The following is a 21374-nucleotide window of genomic DNA, read 5'->3' as shown; positions in this document are numbered from 1 at the left end:
TATGGAAACACCAACTTAACCAAAACTACATATCCACTACCGTGGCCATGTAATATATATATATATATTCAATGAAAAAACTTTGTTAAGGGGACGTTATGGTTAAGTTGCACTAATAGAAACCTATGAAATTCAGTGAAAAAACTTTGTGAAAGGGATGTTATGGTTCCAAGTAAAACCGAAAAAACCCTGTAATTCGCCAGTTATGGTAAGCTAAGCAACCAAAAAGAGGATTTTGGTTCCTACACCAGAACGCCTATGGCATTCCGGTGTAGGAAGGAAAATCCTTTTCCAACATGGCACCATAGAAAGAGAAGGCAAGGGTTCCATACAGGGCCCTCTTCACTTTCCATGGCAGCATGGGGAAGGCAAAAAGAGAAGCCTATGACCATATTACCATGAACACATTTTTCTTCCCTTTCAGATGTACCCTAATTTCGAATAATTTCACACAAAGCCAGTCCCAAGTGGACATGGCCACTTTAATCCTATGTTTTGTCCCTTGTGGTCATGGCCAGTAGCCAGATTGTCCGGATCATGACCTTTTTGCATGAACCGGACAATCTGGCCACTGCCCATGGCACAGGCTACACCTATGTCACTAAAGGTATACCGCTATTTGTTTATGACACCTGTCAAATAATAAAACACTGGCACATTTGCAAAACCATGCTTGTAGATCCTTGCCAATGCGCCTTACGCAAGTGTGCTAGAAATCCACCCATGTTTTATTTTCTCAAAAGTGTCAAATTAATGCACATACAATCATCATGTAACCTAGCCCCCACTTCACAAAATCCATTCAGACTTTAAGAAAACATTTATATCTAGATCTATAACCTTCTTGCAAACCTTTGTGTAGATTTGTCAAATGGCACCACATTTATAAACCTTTATATTATTTTGGCACCCCCTTCTAATTATGCCCCCTCTTGACAAAATCCGACAAAACTTTGTAAACTCATTCGAAATCAGGTCAGAAATACCCCTTCCCATCCTCATCACCCCTCACCTCCCCAGAGATTATTTGATAAGTTTGACAAGTGCAATGCTCAGAAAATATTATTGTCCCGATGGTTCGGGCATGTATTTTTATACATACGTTGATCTATCGCACAAACATTTCCAATGCACCTTACCTTAGTTTTCCTCTTTTGTAAACATGCGAAATCTGGCAGCAGGGTGCGGCCATCTTGTGGTAATCTCATCCATTGCTGCATCGGCCTAAGGTAAACTGCCCTGATGTCACTAAATCATATGCCCCACCCTTGAGCCTCACATCACCAAACCTAGTGATATTCTCCACCTTTCTCTGTGACGTTCCTCATCAGCATAGCCAAACGCGCCCATAATCATCTACGTGACGTGACGCAGAACCCGAAAATCAACACACATTGACTCACAACACAACACGTCACAATTCGGAATATTAAACCGTACTTCAAAAGAAAACAACAACACTGTACAATTTGCAAAGTACTTTTATTTCACAATAAACGCTCGAGAACATCCGACTATTGCCATATTCAATCAAATTGCAAATTTGTTTCTTCGCTCACGATCCAAAATGTGTATCGTGTGGCACGCGTTGTTCTTTTTGCATACACAAGGTGTTTGTTTTCAGTAAAAGAAGCGCTTGGGTCGCACAGTGAATCCCAGTGCTTCTGCAACAACTTGGGGCTAGACCACCGTAAAGGATGATATGTTGCTCCTAATCGCTAGTACAGCGTAAGTGCATATGGGCCCTTGGCGATCGTCCCAAAAAAGAGTCACTGTGATCCAGTTATTCACAACTATGTGCAGCTGCTGGTTAAAAAAACCTGTCCGTTGGTATCTGGAATCTAGGACAATCACAGAATGGCAAGATGCACCTGTTTCGAAAATATAACAGAAATGTGTCTCACTAGCCGATCTTTATTACAATTTATCTATTGATTTATTAATTTGGCATAGAGTTTAAACTAACGATTAGCACAGACATGAAACAATATCAACAGAGAGAAAACAACGTGGAAAGTGGTACACAATTCGAGACGGTTATACATGACATATTAATGAAATATTAGCGTTGAACCTGGGGACCCCGAGTGGTGGTCTATAAGCATCTCGATGCTGGACTCCCCAGGGGCACGTTAGAAAGACCACTACACACAAAGGTTGTACTTGCATTTCATTGCAATATGCCACACAGAACAAACAACTAGAATGTAATCCAGAAATAATGGTCAGATAATAATAAGTTGATGCTTGTTCGGGTATACAATCGTCGAAAATCAAACTTACATTATATTCACCATTTCCATTCTCTTGGCGTAACTCAGACCGTAACGCACACTGGGTTCGCACCAACGATTCTTCATAAACTGAATTTACATGTTCCTTAGCCCAGTTTTGGAATGCATAACCTTATCATATCTTGCATTATTACAAACCTCCTTTCATTCAATTCCTTTTGGAATGGTCCCTTTCTCTCAAGGTCAAAAAACAATTGAACCTTATACTGTGTGTCTGATGCATGGGCTTCCTTAGCTCGCAAGCAAAAATTCAAAGCTGGTGACCCTCACTCAGAATCAACATACATTCTTAGTTTGCAACAACTTGCCTCACTGCATCCATGAGAACTGTTATTCTGATGCAAGCTGCCTGAGGTGCCAGGCTCTAGGGGGCACCGGTCTGACTTTATTATTATTTTAATTACATTTTAACACAGACATCATTAGCCCTTTATTTGCCACACCCTGGGTGTAGCACCAGCACATCAATTTATAAACATCAAGCATTTTAATTAGTGTAAAATAACCTGAAATTGCTTCTATTTAATTTTAATAAATATTGGGCAACCAATATAAACAATATAGAGGAACAGGCATTCGGAATGTAGTATTACTCTGTAATACCACAAGGTAAGGTTGGGGTTGCAGACTGCAGAAGCAACAATCTATGTTTACAAGTCCACAATTCCATGATTATACATCTCCATCCCTTGAATGCCAAACTGCAATCTCTTTGGCCTGTACTTTAGGCACATATTGTGGAACACCTCCAAATCTACTGTGTGACTTTTGTGACAAAAAAACACCTGTTTCTTGCTTCTTGCAGCCATATCGCATCCCATCCTCATCACCCCTCAACTCCCCAAAGATTATTTGATAAGTTTGACAAGTGCAATGATGTGTTTTTTAATTTGTTTTTATCGCGATGTCCGCGGACACCAAACACGGATCCAAGATCGCGGCGCATCGAAACACGCTTCATCCCAGCCAATCAGCGAACACGTCGCATGTCCGCGATCATGACGCAAGCCGATTACCCAATCAGTGTCCTGTCCGCAGAGCGAACAGGGAAGTGTGTCCGAGGAGTGGACATAGATATCACTAATTTTTTGTGACCTACATTTTAGACGTTTAAAAAAATACTGAATGGATTTTCACCAAATTTACAAAAACACGTTTTCGGGACCAAGCAAATTTGGTGAACATCCATCCAGCGGTTTGGGCTCTAGGCGTGAGCAACATTTTTTCCCCATTCAGTCTTTGGGGAAAAAAAAAAATTTGGGACCACCCCTATACATTTCCCCCCCCCTGGACCAAACCTCACCAAACTTTGCAAAACAATTCAGAGTGGGCCATATACTTTTTTTGCAAAGTTTGGTGTGGTTTCATCCAGGGGGAGCAAGGTTATAAGCCACCCAAAAAGTGCTCTTCCTATGGGATTAGCAACTTTACCATAACTACACAGCCACTAACGTGGCTGTGTAATATATATACATAATCACATTTAAATTAAAATAAAAGAAACAATTACCTTACCTCCATGCACCCTTGAAACGCCCCTGCGCAGCCATGAGGGACCGGTTGGCCCTCACTGCTACAAGTAGAAATGCTGCCTGACAGAAGAGAACTCCTCGCCTATCAGTCAGCGTGTTTACACTAACTGACAGGAGAGGAGTCCGATCTTGTCATTCAGCATGTCCACGTTGTCAGCTGAATAACCAGAGGCAGCAGATCTCACTTTGAGCCCTGCTGTCACCCATTATTTTGCTGTTTGTTGCAGAGCCAAAAGGCTTCATAACAAACACAAGAAACAGCACAATCATTGAAGTGGCAGAGAGGAGACAGCACAATCCCCCGTTTGAATAATGGACACGGGTGGACTGTGCTGCCTGCTACTTAGGAGAGGGGGCCACGAGGCCCCCTGCAAGTGTAAGGCCCGACGCAGTTTGCCCCTCCTGCGCCCCCCTCGTGACGGCCCTGATACAAGTATCCTGATTTATGTTGAGTTCAGTCACCTAAACATCATAATTTGGGAAGAGATGCATCCCTGACTAAATTCTCCAAACAGTTGACCACCAATAGAACCAGCCAACTTTACAACGTTGAATTTATCCTTGTGGATTGGCGATTTCCACAATGAGTTGAATGGGCAGACAATTGCCTTCGATGATGCACCATTTCAGAGTATTTTGGATGACTGTGGTTTAGGTGAAATGCACAGATAGCATTAAAGTGTAATGCATGAAGCAAGCTGCAGTTGTCATGTAAGCCACAAGCCATACTCAACGACATAAAAGAAACCTGTTTGTCCAGTTACTTTTGTTTATATATAGACAAAAAGACAAACCCTCTGGTCCCATGGTCACAGTTCAGGACCCCTTTTGCACTTTCTTAGCCCTCTCCTTCAATCCAGACATCCAACATTCCGTAAACGTTATGTACTATGACAACAACATTTCCCATTCCGTATAATAGATGGTATGGAAGGCAAAACAGGACATGAGAGAACTCCTACACATTCAAACCTGACACACGCTGGACAGCCAAACTCTGATTCAAACATAACATTTACTTTGTCCTTCAATGGAATGCAGTGCTCATGACCATACATGCAACACACATCTATCCCCAATTTACCACTTCTTTGTGAAATACATCATCACCCATACAACCACACACTGCCCAACCGAGGGGAGAAAACATAGACACTACTAAACCAAACACCTGGACCTCATACCAAGGACCATTCGTGTACACACAACAGGGCACCATACAGAGGATATATAGCAGACAGTAGCTTCTGAACTCTGTAAACCCTCTCCAAGGTACCTGAGCGCCAACTCGGAAAACCATGGAGTGTAAGCAAAGTCCAGTCAATACACACTCGATGGTTTTGGTTGTCAATTGAACATACGCCCTGAAAACCTGGTCCAGACTACAAATACTCATGCAAATGCACAAAAGCGCGCTACTGAACTAGAAACATCCTGCATATACCACAACAGACACAGTTGCGGGAAATATAGGCATGCACACAGCTTCACAAGTTCTGATAACACTCTCAATCCTAATGGAAACTACAAGCAGACCTCCAAAATCAAAAATGAGGACAAACAAGCAAAGCTGGCCAGGCTTCACAACTCTTATGTATAAATTTGCCATACAACCTCAAATGCAAGAATAGTTGCCCCTTCCCTAAAAAAAACTCGCCCCATTAACATGACCCCATCGTCCAGACATCACAGAAATCCATAACTATCTGTGAAAGTGCTGCACACACAACACATTCACACCCTAGCACTTGGTGTGATTTATCTGCGTGCAGGAGATGATTAACCACACAAAGTGATTGTGTTTGTTACAGAGACGAGAGAAGATATATCACTCATTGTTCACAGCAGAGTGCAAAAAGGAGACATCAAGGTGCTTCTGACGGCATTTTAAACCTCCCTTTTGCACTCCATAGCGCAAATGACAAAATTTGCTCGGAGGTGACATGTTTGCAACTAAGTCCAAAGATAAGCAGTTCCATCTGGGAAAATTACGCAATTGTGTTACATAAGCTGCATTGACACTTGATTGTATTTGACACCAGAGAAAATTATCAAAATCACTTAATTTGGATTAGTAATTTATTATACACAATAGGGGACAAAAACGCACATACTGGTGTGATTTAATTTAGCAGAGGAAAAGAGACAGTAAATCAAACACACTTTGAACCATGATCTTTTTTTCGTGTGCTGGAGACAAGGAATCACACAGACTGCATGTGATTATTTTGGGCTATGTGATATTAGAAAGCAAAATAAACACACAGGACCTAATTCACGAAAAGGTGTGTGGAAAGTATTAGCGCAAGTGCGAAGATTGCACGTCACAAACCTACTGTGCCGGAAGTCAATTCACAGAATGTGTGCGCAGAATCCTACAGCGCAAAGAAAACTGAGTACACCCCGGCACGCCCACAGCATACCCCCAGCACAAAATGAACATAGCACTGTCAAAGTATTCTGCACCCCAATTTGAAGTGTGACATTGGCCAGACCAACAAGAAAGAAGCAATCAAAGATTTCTTCCCAGCAATCCCCATCACTTCCATTCCTCTAGCGTGACTGAGACGTCTTCATCTCAGTACCTCCACTAATAGGCACCCGAAATCCCACAATAAGGCTGCAGCCACAAGTCCCCGTCCAAGTAACTCCACTAATATGCACCCCCCAAACCAACAATAAGGCCGCACCCACAAGACCTCGTCTCGGTTCCTCCCGAAATCTGCATCACTCTTCACCCACTCCACTTCCACACAGTAGTTGCCCCAACAAGGTTCAACCTCACCCTCATGCAAATACACATCACCCCAACAGCCACTATTCTATTGAACAGTACTGACACCTGGCGTTGAATGAAATGCCAAATGTCTGTGTGAAATCCTTAGCAATCAGCTGCTGCAGAGGTCTTGGCTACAACATTCTCTTGACAACAGCTCACTGGATGCGCTCTTCATAACACTTGCACTTAGGAACACACCAAATGGACTTCTACTGATGTGCCAATCTTGTTGGCTAGTGAACACACAGAACTGTATGCTGGCCTGCACTCATGATCTGTTGTGCAAAGGGCACAGACACATACCCAACAATAATGGAGCCCCACAACCACTAACCGGCCTGAGAAGGTGTTGAACAGGCTTGCTGGCCTTGCTCAGTATGATAATGGTGTCAGCCTTCAATGTTTGTAAGTTCAAGGATACTTTCCAGCTGTGCACCTTGAACACCCATGACCCACTTTAGTGTTGGCCACCTACCTTCCTCAACTCTTCTGGCCTGGGTCTTATGTGAACTTCACCTGGCATATATCGTCCTCCAGCATGATCTCTTTTATGCAGTGCTGGTGGTCACCTCTTCTGTGGCTTCCCTTGGATAACACTCAGCGGCACACTAACAGCCAACCACATGGTTACTGCTGCTACACCTTGGTCATTTGCCCTTCAGGTTCTATAGTCCTCATATGAGGTGGGGACCCCATACAATCTAAGGGATACAACATCCATTCTTATCATCCACAATGGCTATATCTGTTATGGAAGTGTGAGCACATCCACATGAAAAAACAAGTGACAAATGGCCACCAAAACCACCAATATCAGCATAAAGGAACACTACTAAGATTAATTAGTAATCTGGAAAAGGGAATGGGCAGTGGTGAATGAACCATCTGCAGACTCCTCAAATATCCCTGCATAGGAGAATATCTGGCCAGAAACTAAACACATATGTACCCATCCTCAATAAGAGACCCAAAACATCTTCAGAAAAATAAATCCCACCACAAAAAGTATACCCACCTTTCCACCAGTAGTCACACAATTCAAAACATACTTAACCATCACTGATACATCAAAAGCAAACATGCAATGACCCTGCACCATAAATGGCATCAGTCAACCATAGCTTGCTACCCACAACCTTGTGAGGCTCCATTCCCTACTGGCGAAACACAGGTCCACATGCCCCATTGGGCAAGTCAGTCAAAGCAATGCCACCATGCCTACCTTAAATAACCCCCTATCATGAATAAAGACCCATCAAAACATTTACAAAGGAAGTACCATGCCACCCAGAGCATACCTGGTTGGCAAGTTGGCAAGCTCATGCAGACCATATACATTAGTGAACATCGTGCCTGTACTCCGAAGCACAAAAGTTGTTAAGCAACAGATGTCTTGCCTAAACACATTAAACTCACAAAACTGTAAACATGCCACCTCCCTACATCAACCATAATCCACACACTTACATTGGCCATGAAGGCATTACACTAAATACCACAAAAACCTGAAGCATGGACACATGTTCCCCAGCAAATAGTTAATTACCACTATAAACCAAAGAGCGTGCCCTAAAACCACGTGACTGGCATAGGACGTACTCAGTTGGAGATCATGTGATAATGAAAGGTACACATGGTCAAATAACCACAAAAGCAAACATACAAAAGCAAGTCAGGACATGGCATAAAGAGATGACAAACTGTTGCATGGAATATTAAAATGTTTATGTAGTAATGCTAAACTATGCACATATATGGATTAAAAAATGTATATGCAAAAAAAAATAGACTAAAAGGAAACCTACGACTACAGAACAATTTACAGGAGTCAGCAGGCTGGTCCATTGACATTTCAAATAATGCCCATGCGAAGGTAGATTTACCCTCAAAATATGCCTCCTGTAGACTTCCGTTGTTTCCTGTAGGGCTTGTTGGGCCTCCCCCATCCTTGACCCAATATCCTCCACTTCCCTGCAAGACTCATCCAGAATAGCAGCCTGCACCCACGCCCATGCCAGCCTCTCTGCAGATGTGGCCATGACCCTGGCAATTTCTGCCTCATGTACCACTGCTTCTCCTCATCATGATACCTCAGGGTGTCCACCTGGGAGGAAAAAAGGGCATGCACCTGCCATCTAGCCTCCTGCCTTACTTGCACCACATGTTGCCCTGTTGTCTCCTCCTGGCAGCTGATCCATCAGTGATGTGCCTCCTCTTCATCAACATCTCTTGCTGCCTGGCAATATGTCTCTGGTGCAAGTAATCCCTCCAATTCAATGAGAGTCTGCATCGAGACAATAATACACCTGCACTGCCAATACTTGCCTGGGATTCCTTTACAGCCTGTTCCCCTGTTGGTCTCTGGACAGAATCTGTGACCACCTCACCTCATCTGCCACTGTATGGACTTCCACCCCCACGAGTAACACAAGCACATCCAGACTCTCCAATGATGGAAAAGGGGCACGTGATACCTGGTGTTGCCTGACATAGGGGCCTCAGTTGAGGTTGACTCTGGCACAGAGGAGGAGGAGGAGGAGGGGGGGGCATTGCAGTGACCTGTCCAGAGAGACATCCGCCAAGCAGTGCCGTTGCCAGTTGTTACAAATGTAGGCCCCACCTGACTGTGATGATGTTCAAGCAATTCATGAGTCACATGAATAGCAGTATGGAGAGATGCCTGTCACCTCAAGCCACCCAGCAACAGTGGCAGACCGGATGGCTTCATCAGCAGAAGTGCAGGATCTGTCTGAGTGGAGACATCAGCGAAGGTGGGCATTACTGTAGCACGTGGCCCATGGACAGAAGTATATGCTGACCCCTTCAAGGTGTCCTGCTTAGCCTTCTGTTTCAGGACTAGGTTTGCATCCTGCACATCCCCCTAACAAGCCCTTCTGATACCATGTGCAGGACTGCATTGGCCTCCTCCTCCCTCAACCCTGACACCTACAATGAGGTCTACATGCCTTGGGGCCTCTGTATGATAATGTCACTACCACCCTGTCCCTCTGCTGCTTAGATGTCCACCACAACAATGGGGACCAGGGGCCTTTCCTCAGCAGCAGTGCCATCAAAAGTTGATGCTCCTCCAGGCACATCGCCCTCCGAGGAGGTGGATGTAATTGTCATACAAAAAAGGCTAGATACCCTCTTTTTTTGGTTACGGGGGGGCCTGACTCATGAGGGTGCAGCAGAGAATATGTAGAACAGAGTGAGCCAAACCTACCTCTACCTTCTAGTGCTCCGAGGCGGTTTACACACAACCAGATTCTAATGTAACATAATTAGATTACACTAGTGGGGCACACATTTAGTTAAAACAAAATGTATTCTAAAAAAGAGTTACAGAATGGTGACATCAGAACAGAGCAGAAAAGATTATTATCTGCATGTGCAAAATCAAATTAAATTCAACATTTTTCACAATGCTCAGCACATAGAGGTTTGATGAGCAGTAGATCAGTACATAGCACATATAAAAAAGTGTCGACACTGTGTTTGGTGTTTCTGGTTCGGAGTATCATTTGATTCTAAGGTGTGCCGGAAAGTGCCCAGAAAGTGCCTGTTGGAACCTTGAGGAGTCTGGAGGAGTCTGGCCCCTAATTGGATTCTGCTACGTGCCGTGTGATTTTCAGTAATAACTTGTTGTGTGATTTGGCCCCACCCCCTTTTCGGAACAGGCAGCTTTCTACGAAAGGCACAGGCACCCCTACGCGCGCGCCCCGGAACTGCCCAGAAAGTGTGATTTTCAGTGAGAATTTGGTGTGTTTATTCACCATCGTGTGTGTCAGACTGGGACTGAGTATTGCTCAGTATTCATCTGAAAGTACTTTTTCAAAAGAACTTTTTTGGACTCGGCAAGTTAGCTTATTGTTTTTTTTTTTCTATCGACTGCAGTTGTGTGGTTTGGCCCCACCCCTTTTCGGACCAGGCAGCTTTCTACAAGAGGCGCAGTCACGCGCCCTAGGCGTGCGCCCCAGAAATGCCCAGAAAGTGCCTGTTGGAGCCTATTAGAGTGTGTTAGGCTCACAGCTCCAGCATATCTTTTGGGAAACACTATTCCTGCATTTAAGGTAACGCGATTCATGTCTGTTGCATTGCGGGCTAAATCTAAGTTTTTTTTAAGCAAACACTGCCTTATCATTTTCTTACGAAAACGGGAAAACAGGAAAAACAGAAATCATGATCATATCCAAAGACCAAGAGAAGGAAACCGCCATCCCGTGGCCAACAGAAATGGGATCTATACCATCACCATCTAAGGTAGTAAAAAATCTGGGAGTCCTGATGGACAACACCCTAACCTTAGAACCGCAAATAAACGCAACAGTCAAGAAATGCTTCTGCCTCCTCCACACGGCAAGAAAAATACTACCTTTCCTCTCCTTCACACACAAAACACTCATCATCCTCGGCCTCATCATGTCAAGTATCGACTATGCAAACAGCCTCTACCTCGGTATACCGGAATACCTACTGAAGAAGCTACAACGGATCCAAAACACTGCAGCCAGACTACTCCTCAAACTATCCAGAAGAGACCACATCACCCCGGCCCTAGAAACACTACACTGGCTCCCAGTAAAACAGTGTATCATCTTCAAAACAATGTGCATAACGCACAGGGCAATCAGCGGACAAGGAGCCGAATTCCTACAAAAAAAAATAACAATCTACAAGCCAACAAGACCACTCAGGTCAACCAACGAAATCCGACTGGAACAAAAACCTTACATCAAGAAGAAACTCAGAGGCACCGCTTTCTACCACTTAGCCGCGAAAACCTGGAACAACATCCCAAAATTGATAAGGAACACCAAAGACCACCTTAAATTCAGAAAATTACTAAAAACCTACCTCTTTAACACCGGAGACTAAAACCGAAACAACAATAACACAAACGAATCATCAAAAAAGGACAGTGACAAACCGCTAGAACCGACAGAAGTACCCTGGGCACCAGCAGGACTGACGCTGGACACAGGGGTCCACCCGCGAGACCCGGAGAAACAGATACAACTACTCCAGCCAACCCTTACCATCCCCCACCGCCCTCACAGCCACAACTAGGTCCCACGAGGCTGTGGAACAGACAAGATACCACCAATCACCACACAACCGGGTGTATGGACAATAGCAGCGGCGCTAGTCATGTGGGGGGTGGGGAGCATGCAAAGTTATCAAGGGAGCGGGCGGAGGGGACAGCTAGATCCTCAAACGGCCTCGAATGGAAAATCGGACACCTACCTCCTGAGGCTCAGGGTGTACAAGCATCCCGTCGGGTAAGATTACACGAGCCCAACCGGTTTCAGTCCAGGATAGAGATGACTAACGAATACCATTAACAATTTCCTTCTCTGCATACACCTCTCAAACTCCAAACCAAACACAACCACAAACCTCTAGCGCAGCAAACCGCACGAACTTCACTACATTGCAACAACAAAACAAAAAAACACATAGACTCGCACATCAGCACACGACGACGGCCGGCCGCATGCACCACAGGCCCAGCCGACGGAACCACCGGGCTGAGGCTGCCAACAGCACATCACTGCAATCTTGCACTTTTCCAGCCTCCACCCACTAACCCACCATCCCCCCCCTCTTTCAGAGCCGCCAGAGCGCCAGGGGACCACTCCGGTGGTGATAGTGCGCGGTACAAATGACCTTTAACATTAACATTAACATTACGATAACGGGCATATGTTGCCTTAGGTCCCCATAGATCTTTTGTGGGGTGCTCCGTTCGAGTAGATAGTTGAGATATCTACTGTATATACCCTCGCATGAACATATGCCGTTCTGGCCGTGGCATATGCTGTGGCATATGGCCCATGCGAGGCCTTATTATACTGTTTGTTTCATTGCAGTACAAACAGCTCTAATTTATCCTTTCTTCTGGCGGTGCACTCTATGATATGATATGATATGATATGATAAGGCATTTATAACGCGCCCATACACAAGTGTTTCAAGGCGAGACGAGGCAGGGGGGGGGGACAAAGGGAAGACAAACAGCGATCTTACTAGGCCAGGTGTTATTCAGATCGCGCAAGTGAAAGGGAAGAGGGGAAGGGAAAGTGCGAGGGGCAGGGGAGAGGGGAAAGTGCAGTACATGGGGTAGTAGAATAATAAGATAAATAAAGGGCCAGCTGGTGGCAAGTGCAAGGTAAGTGCAGACAGGTGCTGGGAAGGGGGCTGTAGGGATATAGAGACAGTCCCGCGGTGCAATGGTTGCCAGGGAGGCAGTGCAGGGGGCAAGTGGCTGGGCCAGGGACCGAGATCAGTGAGAGTGGCCCAGTGCAGATTCAGTGCAGTTTCAATGAGGAATTTATGCCCTGTGCTATCTACGCAGGTGGGTGATATTCTGATTAGCTGGATGGTGTGATAGTATAGGCTAACAGCAGTGCATTGATTCTATGAATCTGTGGCATATGCCGCTTTAGGTACCCATAGCCTTCCGGAGGGGTACTTTGTACTTTGTTCTAGTTAAAAGCAGTGATATTTTCTGAGTTTAGCCTTGCATATACATAAGCCGTTCTGGGCGTGGCTTATTGTCAGTGTGAGGCCTTATTATAAAGTTTGTCACATTGCAGCATAAACCACTCTAGTTTAACTATTCTTTTGTGGTTCATACTTTACCTCGCTGTGTTTAAACAGGAGGGGGATTTCTCTCTACTTGGAAGATCTGACTCCAGTGGCAATTAGCACTGAACTGTATTTGGTATAGTGGCAATGGGATATTGTTCCTTGGGTATGATTTTATCTACATTGATAGGTGCGGATATTATCTTCCCTTAACCCTTTGAAGTGGCAACCTCCGAAATTCCTCCTACATCAATAAAATTCTAAAGCAGTCCAATAAATAAAAAATAGCTTCAGACAGTAAAACTGCTAATAACTACTCAACTGTGGAAACGCATCCCCCTATAGGCTCTAACAGTAGTGGAGCAGATAATCTGCCACAGTATCAAGCTCGGTCTGACACTCCTGAGTCTGGCCTACCACAGTTAGAGCCTATGATTGGAGTGCTGTTTGACTGCTTTACGTCCGTTAGGGATGCAGAGGTATTAAATCATAAAAGTTTTTTGAGTATTCAAGAAACAATGATCCATTCAAATGATGTTATGGAGGATGAGGAAGAAATTTTGCCTAAACCTATTTCAGATACTTCTTTGATTGCACCTATGGTCTTGGCAGAACTATATAAAAGGGTGCGCTTGTCATGGGGACCCTCCACACACATGAACACTAAAGGGGGGGCATGGATAGTGTACATCTACACAAAGCTTAGGTTCCTGATAACGTTCTTGACATGTCTACTATGCGACAGAAACATAGAATTTTACAGAAACTACAGAATGATATACCAGAGTGCAATGTAGGGACGGAGAAGAAAGCTAAATGTCAGTTGCCTTCGGAGTCCTATAAATGTTCTAGTCCCACTGCCACCAACCTACTGCCTTTATATGATCACGAAGCCTCTCATATTGATCCTGCCATCGAAACATTGACCCCTACTGATCTACTATCCGCTCACATATCATTTCCCGTGTTAACACGTATTCTGAATCTTCTAGACAAGGGACATGAAAGGACATATGTTGAGATTCAGGAGCATAGGTTCTTTCTTATAGTGTGTGTGGATAAATTAAGTAGACTGGAATGATTTATTTTTGCTCAGGAGTCCTGGCTGGTGGCGACAGCAGCCATAGATACAAGGACAATGCTCTGTCTGGACTAAGACTCAAAGTACCCAAACTATGCATGTAAGTTTTGAAGAAAAGGGAAATTCAAAAAATATGCCATCTATTTTAGTGAACTTGGGAGCAAGGTCCTTTGCAGAAGTCGTACGGCAAGGAGCACCAGACTTGAAAGTACAAGACAAATATAAGTTGAAGGCTTTGGAGGAAGCTGTCCAAAGTAATTCACTTAAGATTGAACGTTTAGAACATGCAATCAAACTTCTTCCAAAGCTGGAAGAAAAAGACAGCGAGATTCCCTGCACTCTAAACCAATCGAATAATAATGTAGACGTACAGCATACTTCTGATAGTCCATCAACTATTTTGGAGGTAATGGAACAGGAGTTAAAGAAGAATTTGGATGGAGCTAGTAGGGCTGTGGTTGCTTTTGACGAGGTGTCAGATGATATTCCCAGTCATTATGCATCTCGGCGGGAAAGAAGAATGAGGGCAAGAGCCCTCAAGATTAGAGAAACTAAACAGACGGAGCCTTTCCAACTAAGCAAAAAAAAAAAAAAATGTACCATCGATAAAAATAAAAAATTGTAACTCAAATATTAAAGATATCTGTGCAATAACCCTGGAAGAAGGGACGCTAGATTCAACTCAGTTAGATGACGAAAGCAAAGTGGCTCTTGAGTGAAAGTAATCTGTGCAGAATATCAAAACGTCGGTGGACTCCATTGAAAATATCAACAAAAAATGTCAAAATAAACAACATGCAGCCCCAGGGACAAAAAAGAAAAAGGAGAATGAGAGGGATGGGAACACCATTCCGGATTTGGAAAGTAAAGCAGAAAACAATTCTAAATCCAAAGTGGGAAAGGGTTTGATTAAAACACCCAAGAACTCCTGGCGTAAGCTGATTGATAAAGATAGGGTGGCTATAAATAATAGTGTCCATACTATCGGCACAGTGGAAATAATTGATCTTACTGTTAGCGATGATGAGGATGAAAAATATGAAGAACCGAGTGGTTCATTGAGTGAGGCTATGAAACATAAAGGAAATAAACAAAATTTAAACAGAAAAATTATACAGAAGGGCAAGAGATCTGTCAAAGAAGATAATGTGATCGGTAATTCCAATCAAGATGAGGTCTCTAAGAGGGGCGGGCATTCAACAATTTTTCACCAAAAATGCCAAATTGGTGGGAAAGCCTCCAACTCACAGCCCCGATAATGTACAAAATCGGGAGGGCTCGATCAATAAACAAGAGATCATCAACTCCACTTCAGCATCTAAAAATGATAATGAGATAATTACTGTTGAAAAAATAGTTAAGAGTGAACAGATTGTGGAGAATGTACTGATTAATGCGACAACTTCATTGGAGAGGGAAGCTGTTATCCCCCCTTCGGAGGATATTAAAGTTTTGGTGCAGTAAGCTTTATTGAGACTATTACAATACCCCACCAATTTGGGTTCCTGTCCTACTTTTCTAACTGAGACGGCTGTCTTAAGTGGGGGTGGGGTGATCAGTGTCAAATCACAGCTACTACGCGCTGCACTGAAACCTCACACTTATTAGGAGATCCCCTTAAGGATTATGCTATCTCCATCAATCAGTAATCCAGGGAACAACCCCAAAGACAATCAGGAATCCCTTAGCATTACTGAGAAGAAAACAAGTAATTTAACTCGAGACCAGAAAGGAGTGGGCTTGGAAAATGTTAATGCAGGAGAGCTGCACCACACAGAATGATTTCACCAACAAAAGGAATGGGAGGGTGTGTATTCTGATAATAGATATCGGGATACTGGAACTGCAGAGGATACTCAGGGGGAACAGGGAAACCAGACTAGCTATGATCATCTTTGTGAGGAGGTGCAGTGGAGACCTCCTCACTTTATAGATGACCCTTGTGTGACAGTGAGTTTCCTGCTACCCAAGAGGGACACCTACTCCCTTACTTGCGGAAGGATTCTATCCCTAATGAATGAAATTCCTCATCTATCACTTATTTCCTCAGGAGATATTAAGCTGATTGATTGATTTAATTCATCCTGTTAAGATTTGACTATGTATGAATCAAAGTCATTTAACAAATGTGGGTATGATGTTCTGGATTACAATAAAGGCCGTTCCAAATCAAGGGATGAGGAATATAGACATATCTTGGCTAATGCAATTAACCAAATAAAGGAATCAAGGGGGGAGACCACCAATCAGGTGGACTCTTCGAGTGTTACTGATTTGGGATGGCTAGCATTGATTTTGAGAGAGTCTATTTCTAAAATACATGGTCTGAGATAGAATTCCTAACGTTGCAAGAGAGTAGTTTGATCTCTTGGAATTCTAGAGGATCATGGTTTTTAAAAAATTCCATTGCAATCTGTTCTGTACTTTCTTCCTCCTCCTTTGTTTGTATCCAGGAGACCTGGGCCACCTCACCACTCTCTTTAGATGGATATATGATAATTCAAGAGTTGGGCAACTAGATATTGAAGGGGAGCCCATCGGGCGGGGTCCTGATTGCTTACAATAATGAATTAGAAGGAAAATTGCTTAAATATTTTAAAATTGCAAAAGGGATAATTGCTGTTCTTTTGGAATTCCCAAAAAGTAAACCCAGTCTAAACTTCTTGATCATTATTATATATTGGTCCCCTGAGTCTAGTTTGAAAGATACCATAGGACTTATAAATTTGGTTATTTCTGAATGTTGTGTGCTGAACTAAATATTATTATCGCGGGAGATCTCAACTCAGATTTGGGCCCTAAAGGAGTAAATGTTATTTGAAGGCTTCCTCAACTCTGGCTCACAAATGTAATAATCAGTTTGTTAGTCATAGGGTGTACTCTGCCAAATGCATTCATGGGGAGAAATGGTTACACATGTTGGAGGATTGGGGTTTATGTTGTGTGAATAATCTGCTTGATCCCTCCTGTGACTCTTTTACATGGTATATTCTATTCAGTGATAGATTATGTGTTTGTTTCCAGCAAGCTGCACAATCTGGTGAAAAATGTCTCTTTAAGCTCAACGTATAAAAGTGATCACAAAATCTTAGTGGTGTATTTTGCTGTATATTTGATTAGATGTAATAAGGTTTTTTTTTTCCCATAAGGTTTAGTGTTAATAACTCAAGTAATCGCATAACTTGGCATAAAGGGAATGTGGAGAGAATAAATAAAGTTTTTTTACAGGACTTTGAGGTTACCAAATTTAACAGGAAACAAAGCCTTTATTCTTTGGAATTTTTCAGCGATTATGTAGGCTCTGCATTGAAAACAATGTGTGGTTCCAAGAAATCTTGTGAAGGAATTATGCCCCATAAGCATTCGTATTATGGGGCTATGAGAGAACTCAAAAAGGAAAGGAATAGGGAATTAAGATTATGTCGTAAAAATCTTTTAGAGAACACATTTTCCATTGCTTCTGTTAGAACAATTAAAAATAAATGGGAAAATAGAATTAAAAATATTTGTGCCCTCTTGTATCAACATGATGGGGAAAAAATGTTATTATCTTTATCTGATTTTACTACATGGACATTTTGAGCCATGATAAACAGAGAAAGGGACCATCAGTTATGACCCAAACTGTAACGGTTAGACGTGAGGTTTGGTAAGGCCACTTTGAACAGATGTTTACCCCCTCCTGCTTCGAAGTGGATTATGCCACAGGATGTCTACGGCTGTCATTGGAACATACTGTTTGGGCAGGCAGATATATGAAATATAATCATGCATAGCTCCTCTACTCGGGCCCCCGGGCTGAATAGGATTGCCAATGTGGTACTGAAGTCCAATCCTGATTTGTGGTCTAAAAATCCTGTTTATGTTATTTAGAGACATACTGTTAGCCAAGAGTATTCCAGCCAGCTGGCATCTTTCTTATATAATCCTGATATACAAGAGAGGCGATAGGGCCTGTCCTTCCAACTACAGGCTCATCGCACTTTCGGATACTGAATCTAAGATTTTTGCTGGGATTATTTTGGAACAGATTCAGGATTGGATTGATGTTGAAGGTATTCTGTCTATATTTCAATTCGGTTTTAGACGCAATATGGGCATAGATGCGGGGGGCCTTTTGACTTCCATCATGCAAGACATAGCATGGAAACCTGGCAACCTGCTTATTTACGCCGCTTCCATCGATCTCTCTAATGCATTTGATAGGGTAGATAGAACCATTTTGTGGACAAAATTGTATTCTTTTGGAATGTCAGTGCCTTTACTTTCCATTGTGTTTCATTTTCATGAAGGAACTAGAATTCAAATTAGCCTCAATGCGGAAGGTACTCGGTTAAGTGATGTTATAGTTTGCAATGGCCTTAGGTAGGGCTCTATTTTTGTTTCACGATATTTAATTTATATATTTCGGATGCAGGAAACTTTTTGGAACCCATGGCCTTTGCTTCTCCTCAAATAGAAAGAAGAAATGTCTGTTGAACTGCATACGCAGATGACGTGACTTTATATGACCAAACACCTATTGGACTTCAGCGTCTTCCGGTTGCATTCCATGAGTATTCTGTGGCTAATTCTCTTCTTATTAATAATAAAAAAAAACTGTTATTATTCATCTGTCCTATAGGAAAAGCCCGATTAATTTCACTTGGTTCTTAAATCACGAAAAGTTACCAGTGAAACCGGTGATTCGTTATTTGGGATATCCGGTCTTTGGGAACAAAAAAAAGGCTAACCTACATGAACATCTTGAGAAAAAGATTTCCCCTCTTGTAGCTCAATTGAGAAAAATTGTCTACAAGTTTGGGAAATTCTCAATTCTTCCTTCCATACGTTATTACAGGAGTAAGACTATTGCACAGCTATGTTATGGACTGGAGTTTGCACCCCTATGGTGTAGGAAAGAGCTAATCAACTATGAATCTAAAATTCTAAAAGCAATTTTTAAATGTTTGCCTTAATGTGTTCAAGTGGCTGTAATACAACATGAGTTAGGACTTTTGTCAATTAGAAGTATTGAGGAATGGCGTAGGATTTCACTCTATAGGAAATTGATGGTGTGCAAAGGGAACAATTTATATTCAATGATGGGCCATGGGTTACGTAATGGAACTGCGCTTTCTGTATATTTACGAGACATGGAAACAGAGGTGCATGAAATCCTGGACAGGACGGGAATTCCATATGATCTTCTCACCTCCAATCCAGTGAAAGTTAAGAGTCTGTTACAATACCTGGACTGGGATCTAACCATGGAAGAAGTTTCTAACTACAAATTGTATAGCCACTTGGTATCTGGGATGAGAAAATGTTTTGGAATAATTGAATCTTACCTCGTGCGATTTCCAGACAGGAGGTGGAGACAGGATTTTATGCGCTTCCGCTTTAATGTGATGAAAACAGGTGAAATTATTGATATAAGAGAAGGTTATATTGAGAACCATTCCTTATGTAGATTTTGTAAACATGCTGAACTTTGGGAAACATTAAAGCATCTTCTAGTTGAATGTGAAGGCCTAAGAATGGAGCGTATCAATTGTTTTAGTAAATTTGTGGCGAATACTGCAAACGTATATTTGGAGTGTTTGTGGTTAGACATGCTCCATGGCAAAAGACTGAAATGCAGATTGCTGTGGTAAACTTTCTGAAGGCTTTGGTGGGGGATAATTTGAGTTTAATTGAGTCGTATTGAAGTTTTAGTGGAAATTATTTTAATTGATTTCTCTTAATTTTGTTTTTTTAGGTCTTCTCTGTGAAAATTCAAAGCTAAGATGTATTATGATTGTTAATTATTGAGATGTAATTTTAGCGTTTTTTATCATTCTTTTGAATCTTTTGTAAAGGTTACTGTGTAACCATATACAAATAAAAAAAAATATTCTAAGGTGCAGTCCTCTAGTGGCATAGTTCACAGAAGAATTCTGAACTGTCATCAGGACTCACAGAGCTTAAGAGCGTAAGAGTTGGGTAGGGAAGGCGAATGATACGCCTGTCAACCATTGATCTAAAAACAATATAAAACAGCGCATAAGTGTGTGTGCCACTATATTAGGATATTTCTTAAAAAAGTGGGTGCAAGGAAAAAGGAGGGGTGTCAACATTCCACTAGTCAATGGTAAGCACCTTTGGGCTACACACAAAGGTTCCAGATAGATGACGTTGTGTGTTTCAATCGAGTTAATCTACCTGCTTTTGAGATCAATGGTTGACAGGCATATCATCTGCCTTCCCTACCCAAAACCTTTATTGCTGATTTAAAAGGGTTTGGAAAACTCCTATCTTGCCCAATAACTATGATGGGAATATTCTCGACCATCAAACAAAAAGAAAATACAATCCTAGTTAGTCCTTAGTCAAAATAAAATGACTTATACTAATAAACGGAATGCCTGTCCTCTTTCTAATACAATACATGTGTAAAGGGAATGTGTAATGCAAAAAGGAAAATCAGTTTTCAAAAGAAATGTCAGTATGGATGAGTAAACTTCATTCCCCACACTTTGTAAAACGGGGTAAGTTGGCACACTTGGACATTGCGACACACTCTGACTTCGGACACAATAATATTTAGTTCAGCACACAAAAAGAAACTAGGAGATAGCAAGGCCTGGAATGTGTCTCTCCCCTGCGCGCAGCTTGCTTGCAAAAACAGAAGCATTGTGTTCTTTAAAACAAAGACTTATGTCTGTAGGCTTGCAGAATTGCAAACTGTTGCTAAATGAATGTTTGAAGGTGTCATACTCGTCACCATTGTCAATTATCGTGCCCAATTCAAAGGAAATGTATTAGGGGCAGTATTGGATGTGTCACTACTGATTGTAAGATGCTTACTTTGTATATATGTAACTGTTGTACGATTCTCACTCTCTTGCCTCCCCCGGGGTCTGGAAACACACGTCACGGGGCATGGGACCCAGTTGGCCAACTGAGACTATTTGCTTTGCAATAAACCCTAGCTTTTGGGAATACAACCTTGTGTCTGGCGTATCAGTTCATGTGTGGTGATTTTGCCTTGTTTCCTATGCAAGAGTCCCTCACGGGCCCCTTCAAGGTGGCACCCGAATAGGGACCCTCCCCCACTTGTTCCATCGTGTACGTTG

The sequence above is a fragment of the Ambystoma mexicanum genome, chromosome 4p (assembly GCF_040938575.1).
Source record: "Ambystoma mexicanum isolate Mex_15411 chromosome 4p, UKY_AmexF1_1, whole genome shotgun sequence".
Classification (NCBI taxonomy): Eukaryota; Metazoa; Chordata; class Amphibia; order Caudata; family Ambystomatidae; genus Ambystoma; species Ambystoma mexicanum.
This window is presented reverse-complemented; position numbering follows the sequence as displayed.